This window comes from Petaurus breviceps, unplaced genomic scaffold, assembly GCF_028583685.1.
Source record: "Petaurus breviceps papuanus isolate PSGF00001 unplaced genomic scaffold, PetGlider_PUasm1.0 558, whole genome shotgun sequence".
Lineage (NCBI taxonomy): Eukaryota > Metazoa > Chordata > Mammalia > Diprotodontia > Petauridae > Petaurus > Petaurus breviceps.
The window spans coordinates 683,569-695,790 of NW_027186376.1; the positions used below are offsets into that span (position 1 = coordinate 683,569).

General features: G+C 47.7%; 1 protein-coding gene across 1 annotated transcript in view; it reads left to right on the forward strand.

Moving 5' to 3' along the window:
• Nucleotides 1-12,222, forward strand: part of CACNA1I (calcium voltage-gated channel subunit alpha1 I) — a 151,904-nt gene that overhangs the window by 23,138 nt on the left and 116,544 nt on the right. The gene's annotated exons all lie outside the window — the stretch shown is intronic.

Genomic DNA, 12,222 nt, shown 5'->3' on the forward strand with positions numbered 1-12,222 from the left:
ACCTTGCACAAGTTCAAAGCTTAAGGTGCAGTGGATGGAATGGAGGAGTCAGAGGCAGAATGACCCGAGTTATAAATCCTCCCTTTGACCCTAGTGGTGTGACCCTGGATGGACACAAGACATCTCAGCCTCAGTTCACTCACCTGTAAAATGGGGATAATAACACTTGTAGTCTAAACACAAGGTGGGGATCGATCGAATGCTTTAATGCAGGTGAAATGCTTTGCAAATGATAAAGCACCATGGAAACAGAGGCTGCCATTATGAGACGGTGCAGAGTGTTGGGAGCTGGATTCAAATCCTGGCTCCAGAGTTGAGGTATGGGCTGATTGTGCTTATATGGGGCAAGGGTTTCTATAACCATGAAGGGTGATAGAGCAGATGGTTAGGATGTCATTATTAGGCCCTGCCTCCCACAGATTGGACCAAAAGCACTAACTGTTTAGCTCGGGCTGAGGGCATCTTCTGTGCCAAGGCATACATTTGGTAACAGCTGAAAGAATATAGGACAGAGACCAGAATTCTTGCCAGTGCTTCTTTCTGGGTCTCAGTTTCCTCTTCTGTAAAATGAGAGCTCTGGACTGATGGCTTCTGAGCTCCTTTCCATCAGTGACATTCTTTGTTCTAAGCACCACCCCCTCCCCGGTCCTGACATTTCACGTTCTAAGGGCCCAGTCTTAACTGAGGACCTTGCTCACTTCACTGAGAAAACTGAAGCCATTCTTGGAGAGCTCCCTCTTTTCCTCATTTCACATTCCTATGACAGCATCCCCAGCATCCTTCACTCCAGTGTCTGATGAAGATGTATCCCTTCCCCTTATCAAGGCCAACCATCCTGCACCTCCCTTTGACCCCACCCCCTCTGGCTTCTCTGGCAGACTCACTAACCTTCCCTCTACACATGGTTAGTTCCTCCCTATCTGTTTTTTCTTATCTGGAGCTTTCAGACATGTCAATGTCTCCCTTAGTGTAAAGCCCCTCACTCTTTCCTGCCCTCTCCTCTGGCTGCCATCCTATCCCCCCACTCACTTCTCAGCTAAACTCTGGCTAAACCACCTACACCGGGTGCTTCTACTTTCTTTCCTTAAATAAAATTGCAATCTGGCTTTTGAACTCATCATTCAACTGCAACTGTGCTCCCTGAAGGTACTGGTATCTCATTAATTGCCGAATCTATCTTATTCTTTTATGCTGGATCTTCATCCATCGATTATGGGCATCCTCCAAGGCTCTGTCTCAGATTCTCTTTTCTTTTTTCTTTCTACTCTCTCACCTCGAGATCTCATCGACTCCCAAGGGTTCAATTATTATCTTTATGTTGATGGTTCCCAGACCAATATGTCCAGTGCTGGTCTCTTTCCTGAAGTCTGTCCTGTAACACTCACTGCTTGCAGGAAAGCTCTCCCTTCTCAGTGTTGCCTCTTAGAACGTCTAGCTTCTTTCAAGACTCAACTCAAATCCCATCCTCTGCAGGAGGCATTTCCCACTCCTCCCAGCTATTCTTAGCTCTGGCTCTAATGTTACTTTAAAAACACTTAATATATAACATTTCCCCCTCAATTACATGTTGAAACAATTTTTAACATTTGTTGTTTTTTTAATTTTGAGTTCCAAATATCCCTCCCTTCCTCCCTCGCCTCCCTGAGATAGTAATTAGATACAGGTAATCCATGTGCAATCATGCCAAACTTTTCCATATTAATAATTTTGTACAAGAAAACTCAAATAAGAAAAAAGAAAGAAAGTGAAAAATAGCCTTCTTCAGTCTGTATTCACTCAATATCAGATCTTTCTTTGGAGGCAAATAGTTTTGGACCTTTGGGATTATCTTGGATCATTGTATTGTTGAGAAGAGCTAAGTCATTCACAGTTCTTCATTGTACAATATTACTGTTACTATGTACAACACTCTTCTGGTTCTGCTCACTTTATGTTGCATCAGTTTATGTAAATATTTCCAGGTTTTTCAGAAGTCATCCCACTTGTCATTTCTTACAGCACAACAATATTCCATCGAAATCACATACTGAGGGCAGCTAGGTGGCGCAGTGAATAGAGCACCAGCCCTGGAGTCAGGAGGATTTGAATTCAAATCCGATCTCAGATACATAATACAAAACTAGCCACAGGATCTTGAGCAAGTCACTTAACCCCAATTGCCCTGCCTTCCCCCCTCCAAAAAGCAAAAAAAAAAAATCACATCCTGCAGCTTGTTTAGTCATTCCCCAATTGATGGACATCCCTTCAATTTCCAATTCTTAGATACCACAAAAAGAGCTGCTATAAATATTTTTGTGCAAATAGGTCCTTTTTTCCTTTTTTATGTCTTTAAGATATAGATCTAGGAGTGGTATTGCTTGGTCAAAGGGTATGCACAGTTTTATAGCCCTTTGGGGATAGTTCCAAATTGCTTTCCAGAATGGTTGGATAAGTTCACAACTCCACCAACGATGCATCAGTGTGCTAGTTTTACCACATTCCATTCAACACTTTTATTTTTCTTTTTAGTCATGTTAGCCAATCTGATAGGTGGGAAGTGATACCTCAGAACTGTTTTAATTTGCCTTTCTCTAATCCATAGTGATTTAGAGCATTTTTTTCACATGACTATAGATAGTTTCCATCTCCTCTGTCTGTACCTTGTCTATACCTATTTAAAAATGCTACCTATCCATTAAAGAGCCGGGTTTTTGCTTTTTCTTTATATCATATATATATATATATATATATATATATACTTATACTTTCTATATATACTTACCACAGTACCTGTCACATAGTGAAAGCTTCATAAATGCTTATTGATGACGGACAACTACCGTAGGTGGTGCAGTGGATAGAGCACCAGCCCTGGAGTCAGGAAGAGCTGGGTTCAAATCCGGTCTTAGAAATTTATTACCTGTGTAACCCTGGGCAAGTCACTTGACCCTTAAAAATGCTTCCTGATGGATGACCTGACAATATATGACTCATTCTGACTCTGGAATCTATCCATGTCCTGAGAGGAGGGAGATTTTTTATTGATCTGAGTTTCTTTGAGTGTTCTCCTTTATAAGGTCATTGTTTATACCGGGCTCTGAATTAGTTTATGTAAGGTCTCTGATGTTTCTCTGAATGCTTCCTATTTGCCTTTTTTTAATGGTTTAATACTTATTTTTTTTATATTCATGGATGAGTTGATCAGTCATGCCCAGAGTTTCTAGACAACAGCAGCCTTGTTCAAGCTTTTCACCCCCACAAATTTTGGTATATTGCATACAAATATTTGGTTATATTGCATCATGGGACCAAAAGATCGTGAATCTAGGTTTGGAAGAAACCTCAAAGGCCTTCTAGTCAAATCCCCTCATTTTACAGATGAGGAAACTAAGGCCCAATGTGGTTAGGTGACTTGCCCTCAATCACATGGGTAAGTGAGAATCAGAAGTGGGATTTTTAACTCAGATTCTAGAGTCAATGCTCTTTTCATCACCCCATGGATTGAGACTTTCCTGACTTTTCTCTTGGCAGGCTTTTTTAAGAGACCCAATGTCCACTGGACTTACTCAACGGGGGTCCTTCTCTTACTCTAGATATCCTTGCCTCCAGTTTCTGTCTTTGGTTTTAACAGCCTGCTAATTGCCAACCAGACTGGATTTCCAAGAATCCTAGACCCCAGGATACTGGCGTGGAATGGCAAAGGTGGGAAGGAAGGCAAATGAGAAGTGGCGTTGTTGAGCCTAGGAGGCCAGCTGAAGTGTCTGTGGTCATGGTTCTCAGTCTCCACCCCTCCCCTCCAGGGCAGCACCCTCCCCAGTATCCAAAGAGCCTCCCATGCCACTGCCCTCCAGGCTTCCTGTCGTGCTGAGCTTGCCTTGTTCTGTGCAGTCATACAGAAGAAGATAGGAACTGATCTTTTGTGACAACAGCCCCTAGCCATGCCTCAGAGATGTCACAGCTCATCCCTCACCCCTCTGGTTCTTCTAGAGAAGAACCTCCAGCCCAGCCCTGGCCCAGCAGGGGGGAGGTATGACAGCGCCCTTTGTGGAGGCTCAGAGACTCAGGTCTGGAAGAGACCTCGGAGGCTGCCCAGGCCAATGACCTCAACTTACAGATTAGAGATTCTTACCTACATGAACCAGCATGGCACAGAAGAAGGAAGGAGGGTCTGGGTTCGAATCTTAGGCATGCCACTTCCTACCTGTATCACCTTGCCCAAGTCATTTAGCCTCTGTCTGCCTCGGTTTCCTCATCCATAAAATGAAGAAACAATAAACAGCAACAAACAAGGCAGTGTGGCCTCTGATGTCCCTCTGACACAGAGACATGGCCGCCTGGGAATGGTGCTTGGGTGAGAAACTGAGACCTAGGATCTTAAAATTCCAGAAAAGTGGTTTGAGTGTCTCCAGTGAGGAGAGCCTTTGTCCCTCCCATGGTGGTGACTTTAGCTCAGCTCTCCTGGGTAGGAAGCTTTTCCACATAAAATCTAAATAAACATCCCTGTAACTTCCATCCATGTTTGTGCTGAGCTCTGGTGCAGGCAGAGCCAGGTAATCCCTTTCCCATAGCACAGATCTTCAGATGCCAGAATCAATCAGCCAGCCTTTCTGAAGCCCCTAGAATGTTTCAGGGACCCACTGCCCTATATGTGTGTTGTCAACCCAAAGGCAAAGTGAGATTCCCTGATGGCAAAGAGCTTACATTCTCATGAGGGAGACAACACATTCCTTGTGCACATCATGGAAACAAAACAAATGCAAGAGGTTCTGAAGGGGGAAATGACAGGGCCCAGGAAGAACTTCTGGAAGAAGGTGGTGCTGGAGCTTAGTTCCAAAGGAAACTAGATTTGCCACATTTACAAATTAGGCTGATGGACTCCCAGGGAGTCTCAAATCCTCAAATGCCAGAGCTGAAAGGCATCTCCTGGGGGACCATCTAAGCAACCACCTTCATTTTACCAAGGAGGATGAAGAAGTTCCCAAGTGGGTGTTAAAAGGGCACCAAGGAGCTGGTTCCCTCATTGATGAGTCACCCCTAAGACTTAGTGGGGTTTAATAATGGGTCCTGATAGTCAAGACAGGGACAGGTCAAAGGAAGGAAGGTTTGATTGTGGTGGGCTGGGGTGACATAGGCTGCTTCCTGGAGATTTGGGACAAATGGATGGAGGAGGTTTGAACAGGACAATAGGGCTGGCTCAGTCTTTGCCAGTTGGCTACCTTTGGCTACTTATGGCAACTCTCCGGGCCTCAGTTGCCTGATCTTTAAAATGGGTCATCTCTAAGACCCTTTCTAGCCCTGAATCTATGAGCCTACTGTGTATGTGTGTTTATACAGTGCTTGGTATGTTGTTCAGTCATTTTCCACTCATGTCTGACTTTTCATGACCCTATTTAGGGTTTTCTTGACAGAGATACTAGAATGGTTTGACATTTCCTTCTGCAGCTCATCTTACAGGTGAGGAAACTGAGGCAAGCAGGGTTAAATGGCCCAGGGTCACAGAGCTAATGTCTGAGGCTGGATTTGAACTGAGGAAGAGGAGTCTTCCTGGCTCCAGACCCTGTGCTCTCTGTCATCTGCTTGGTATATAGTAAGTGTTTAATAAATGCTGTCTTTCTATTTCCCTAACCTCTCCCCCCCCCACCTCCTTCCCTGCCCACTTATCTACTCCCACACACTTAATACATTTTCCACATATACACAGCCATCCAGTTAATTCTAGAAAAAGCTGTCTGGTCCTCTAACAATGCTTTGTGTGACCAGCCATGGGTGAGTGTGGAGCAGTTAAGTTTTTCATTTTCCTCCTCGCTGAGGAGCCTGGGCTAATCAGACAGTCCAGGGCTCCCTGGGGGTGGGGAGGGGGGGATGGAAGGGAGGAAGGGGGAGGCTCAGAATGAGAAGAGCTGGGAGTGGGGAGGACTGAGTGGGGGAGGGTCAGAAGACACAGTCCTCTGACTTCACAGTGTGAGCTTCCTTTCTCCTTCCAAGCTAAGGTGGTGACTTGGCTCCTCCCACGACCCCTCTCCTCCATCCCCCCTCCAGACCCTCCCTGAGAAGCTACTGTCCCTGTGTTTGTGAGAAAGCTGATGAGAGCCAGGGTGAGATGGGAAGAGGAGAGAAGAGAGACAGGCCGTGTGTCTGTGCTTGGTGCGTGGGTGTGTGAGTGCATGTGTGTCCGTGAGCGCCTGGGAACCGTGTGTGGGTGAGAAAGCCAGAGAATAAGCAGAGGACAGCTGTGCAGATGTGCCGGCTGTGGGCGCTGGCACTTGCTTGGAGAACGAGGGGAGCGGGAAGAGGGAGGACGCAGTTCCCCCATTACTGACATCATTGTTGGCCCCAGAACCGCTTCTGATCCTCCCCCTGCCCCAGCCTGAGCAGCCCAACTTGTGTGGGGCTCCTGGCTTTCTGTCTACAGGCGAGGTTCCTGTCTCTCCCAGACCTCAGTTTCTCTATCTGTAAAATGAAGTGGTTGCCCTTGTCCAGTGGGTCTCAACCTCTTATGTGTTATGGTCTCTGGAGGCTGCTGAAGCCTATGGACCATGTGTTTTAATTACATCAATTCTATTGAAATAGTTATCAAAATATTTAAACAAACGAGTTCACCAATCCCGGGATTGAGGTCCCTCTCCATTCTTTGTTTTCTGTAGAAACATTCTAGGTCTGAAGGCCCTCTCCAGTGTAACATTGTGTTCTAAGGTTTGTTCAGTGGTAACATTGTGTCCTAAGGGCCTTTAACATTCTACATTCTAAGGTCTATTAGAGTTGTAACATTCTGTGCTCTGCTGGTCTTCCAAGCCCTGGTATTCTGTGTGCCTGCAAGTCTATGAGAGTGGACTGGACAATGAGAATTGTCTGCCTTGTCTGCCTTGGCTGTCTTGGCTGTCAACCTGTGCTTCTGCTTGTCCATCAGTCTATCTATCCATCCATCTGTCCATCTGCCTCTCTGTCTGTCTTCCCATCTGTCCATCTGCCTCTCTTCCTGTCTACCTGTCGGCCTATCTGTCTGTCAATCCAGCCATCCGTCTGCATGTCCGTCTGCATGTCACCCCGGCCACCCGTCTGTCAGTCAGCCTTTGGCAGCTGTGACCGACTGCCCCTCCTCCACAGCATTGTTGCCGTCACACTCTGGCTCCTCAGCTGCCTCTGGTGTTTAGCTTTTTTCATATATATGAAAATGAATATTCTGATCCCCACATGAAATCCCCACACAGCGTCAGACGCTGCCTGCCTCCCTCCTTCCCCTCACCCCTCTTCTCTGGCTCCCCCTGAACTCCCCTTCGGTTTGGTGTGTGCCTGGGTGGCGGTGACAGCTCTGGGGGATAGATCAAGGCGGCTGCATTTCAGGAAAAGAATTATTTCACTCAATTACTCTTACACATGAGCGCTGGAGTCGTGGGAGGAGGGGGAGAGCACTCCCCACAATCGGACAGGTTTCCCTCCGTGTGCGGGGAAATCTATCATTTCATACCAGTTCCTGCGTGACAGGTAGAGATAGGCACCTACTGAGCTGAGGGAGGTCAGGGAAGGCTGGTGGGCTGGCAGAATAGGGCAGAGGCCTCTCTGTGACCTGGGGGAGGGCAGGGAAGGCTGGTGGGCTGGCAGGATGGGGCAGAGGAGGCCTCTCTGTTACCTGGGGGAGGGCAGGGAAGGGTGATAGGCTGTCAGGATGGGGTAGAGGAGGCCTCTCTGTGAGCTTAAGACTGATGGGTTGGCACAACTGGGACAGAAGAGGCCTCTTTGTGGCTTAGAGGAAACTTGGGAAGATGAAAACTAGAATTTACTTAGAAATCAGAGGAACATTCTCAGAATCGAGTTGGACAAATCACTTTGCTTCCTTGGGCTTCATTTTCCTACTCTGCAAAATTCGGGAGTTGAGCCAGATGGTTTGGACTCTGGTGGAGCTGGTCCCAAACCCTGACTGCAGGCCTGGCACTCTATCCCCTCTACCACCCAGCTGCCACATTCCTTATCTGTTAAAAAGGAGTGAGGTCTAACAATCTCTAGGGTCCCTCTCGCTCTAAATCTTTGGATTCTGCAAATGGAACGAAATTACATTGGGGAAAATACCTGGGCCTTTCAATGAGCATAAGCTGTTGGCTGTCACAAAAGCCATTTTCTTAAACACTGGGCCTCCCCTAGTAACGACACATGGCCAGAGACCGTGGCACCTTATGATCTATGGAGAATCAAAATGAACGATTAACCATGGGGCAATGGAAGAGGCAAGGGAGTGTGGGGATGAGGGCACGTGAGAAGGTTGGAGTGTATTGACAATAACCACATAGACATCACCAGGGCCAGGTGTCCTAGGAAATACCAGGGACTGACACAGACATGCAGCGACAGATGGAGGGCAGCCTCTCACCATTACCTAGCCCAGCAGATACTTGTGCTTCTGTGGTATCAGAAAGAGCCAGAGAAAGGTTTCAAAGCTGGATGAATGTGGAGGATCATGGGAAATCATGGCGGATTGGCATCACCCAGGTTGAGAGAGACCATGACCTTGTACAAATCCCACTTATGTGCCTCTGCATGCCCTGGGATGTTCCTCCCTCCTTCCGGGATTCTGGCTTCCTTCTCATGGTTCACTTACTACCTCCTGCTAGTAGGGGATAGTTAGTAGGAAGACTTCCTTAACTCCCCAGTTCCCAGCCCTTGCAATTACTTTCAGTGATTAGTTGGTCCGTGTGTCATATGCACTATCTTAGGTCCATGTTGTCTTCTCTTCTTGCCTCCCCCACCCCAAGCTTCTTGGGAGCAAAGATTACTGTTTTACAAATTTTCTACATCTGGTATATTGAGCCTCTCTAGTAAATGCTGAATTGAAAGGAATTTACAAATGAGGAAACTAAGGTCCAGGGACTGTAGTGTCTTGTACCAGTTCACACAACTAGCTCGTCTCAGGTCTCTCAGCTCCCATCTCCTCTTTCACTCACTAGACTCACATTTCAAGCTCAGGATTTAAAGGAGACTTCGAATGAATGAAAAAGCCTTTATTATGTGCTGACTCTGTACCTGGAACTGTCCTGGGCATCATGGATACAATGACAAAAGCCATCCACCCCTGATCTGAAGGAATTGACATTCTGTAGGGCCAGGTGACATATAGAGGAGCCTGGTGGGGGAGACAGACCTTCCCCTTTTGAAAACTCTAAGTTGATTGGAGTTCTTTGTGCAGCCACGTTGGTGGGGACTCCTCCCAATGTTCTCCCCTATCCGATCTGCTTTTGTTCTCAAGAGCCTCTCAGGCACCTTCACTCCTCTCTGTGGGTCCCAGCTTTCCTCTGAAATCTTGGCCATCAGTGCTCCCCCAGACTAGGCTGCATGTCATACCATGCCCTGTTTTCCCTTCATAATCGATAGCAAAATCTAAGTTGGAAAGATCACTTCCTCCTTCGGTTTCTGTTTCTAATTAAGGCCTTAAGGCCACAGGTCCCCCACCCTGGTCTAAGATTTTGAGGAATGGAGACAAGACCTCAAATCCAAGTTCTCTAACGATACTGTTCATTGGGAGAAGACAAACTCCTTCTGGGTATGTTCTCCTCCCTAGGGACATTTGGCCTCATTGCGTTCTGGTGGGGCCTTGTCTGATCTGACTGGGGAGGAAGCTGGTGGAGTGGATAGAGTGCTAGGCCCAGAGGTGGAAAGACTTGGGCTCAAATCCTGCTTGAGATGCTTACTGTCTTTGGGAGAGGCCTTGACCAGCCTTCAGTTTCCCAATCTGTAAAATGAGGGCATTGTACTCAGTGGCCCCTTCCAGCTTTCAGCCTACGATTCTATGAACCATGGGCCAGCTTTATTGATTTGCTCTGTCTTTATTTTTCCTTTATTATTATTTTAGATCTATTACAACTGTGATTAGGACTGGTTTCTGCTCTCGATTATTCAGAGAAAACGAGGGAAGGCCCTTTCCTTACATAGCCCTGTTTCTGAGCCAAGCCTTTTACCCACAGATTGCTAAGATTCCCCCACTCATCCCTCTTTCCCTCAGCCCAGATTTCCACCCTTCCTCGTCCCTGTGCAGCCTCTGCCTCTCCCTGTCAGGTCTCAGGCTCCATGTCTGTGAAATGGGGAGGTGGGATTCCCTGACGTCCAGGGTCTCTCTCAGCCCAGAATCTGCACTCAGATCAGCAAGTTGGCCGATGTCTTTTGATCTCCTAGCTAGATGGTCTCCAAGGCCCTTCTGGCTCTGATTCTAAGATCAGCATTTCCGTGATCTTTAATCTGAGGGCCTTGAAAAGCCGGTTATGAAGTCCCTAGCAGCCTTCATTCGACAGGAGGGTTTGTAGAAACACTGCCCAGCATCGGCAATCAGGAGATTCGAAGTCTAGTCTCTCTGCTGCCGCTAGGGAACCTCATGCTCTCTGAGCCTCAGTTTCTTCCTCCACAGAATGGGAACAGTTAGCCCTGCCTTGCCCACCACCCTGTAGTGTGAAGAAGCCCACTCAAGTTGTAGCCGACCACTTCTGCCTTGTGTTGGAGCCGCATCCCTTGTGTCCTCTAGGCCTGGCCTTGGCTCCTTCCAGACAAAGAGAGCAGAGTTGGCTTGAGGATTGGACTCAAATGGGATAAAGTTTGTAGAAATCCAAAAAATTCTAGCTTAGGCTCTGACAAGTGGCTGTGTGACCTCAAACAAGGCCCTTTCCCCCTCTGGGCTTCAGTCTCCTCTACTCCAGAATGAGGAACTTGTACAAGATGAGGCATCTTGGACTTGGAATTGGGACCTGGGTTCAAATCCTACCTATGATATTTCTTACCCCTGTGACCTTGGGCAAATCATTCATCGCTCCTGGGCCTCAGTTCCTTATATGGTAAATGAAGAGGTTAGCCTGGGCAGCCTCCGAAGTCCTTTCCAGCTCTAAATCAAGGATTCTGTGAATGAAAGGACCTGGATTCAAATCCTGTATCTCATGCTTACCATCGGTGTGACCTTGGGAAGTCACCTCAACTCTCTGAGTCTCAGTTTCCCCATTTGTAAAATAGAGTGATTAGAGTGGGCAGCCATTGAGGCCCCTTCCTGCTCTAGGTCTGGGATTCTATGAATGTGGCAAATTCTCCATCACACCTTTTGTGATGTCAGCTGGGAATGGGGAGGTGGGATGTGGGGGATTCCTAACTGTGTAGATCCAGCCGGTTCCAGGCTCTGCAGCTGGAAGGGTCTACAGTCAGGCCAGGGGGGACACCAGAGTGGGAGCCTCACTGTGTGCATTTCTGCACCAAGCACATGCAGGCTCCAGACCCCCTTCATTCAATCTGGACCTCTTTTCCTCCCTGCTAGTGCAGATAATTGAGTGTGAGCAGTGTAAACCAAGTCAGCAGCTGGGATAGCTTGATTTAGGTCCTCAGTTAAGTCCCCTAGGGCATGATGCTCATCAGACAATAGGCGGATCCAAAACCTGGGCATGTCTTAAATGAGAGCTGCTGCATTGGCATCTGGTACCACACTGTGAAGAAAGAGAGAGGGAGAGAAGGGGGGAGGGAGAGGGAGAGGGAGAGAGGGGGATAGGGGGAGAAGGAAGGGGGAGGGAGAGAGAGAGGGGGGAGAGATAGACAGACAGACAGAGAGACAGACAGACAGAGAGAGAGAGACAGAGAGACAGAGAGAGAGAGAGAGAGAGAGGAAGGGAGCACAGGCAAAGAGCATACCTGCCCATTTCTTTTCCTGCTAGATGTTTGGCTACCCATCAGTCTCGGTGGCAGCAGGGACCAGTACTATATTCCAGAGCACCAACTAGCTTCTGGGTTCTTCCCAGAGGCAGAAGCTGCCCCCCCCCCCCCCCCCCCTCCCCCATCTCTGAGATTACCAAGCATGTGTCTGTCAGAGGCCAGAGCATCTGAGACAGGATGGCTAGACCAGCCTCACTTGATGACATTGTGAACTGAGGTGGCGGAGGGTATCAGACCATGTCAGATTATGGTGTGAGGCAGAGGAAGCTGGCCTCCAGCCCAGACTCTGTCTCTTCCCATATATATGACCTTGGACAAGTCTCTTCCCTTCTCTTCACCTTTAAAATGAGGTGATTGGACTGGCTACTCTAAGGAACATCCTTTCCTGCTCTTCAGTTCTGATATCTCGCACTATTTTTAGGGATCATGATAGGGACTGGACCCATGTACTCTCAGACGACGAAACCCTCATCCGAGGAAGGTTGGCATCTTCTCTCTGCAACTTAGAGAACTGTCCAGAACACTGAGAGATTGCCACATGACCTGGCCAGGGGCCACATTGGGCACTAGCAATTCTGT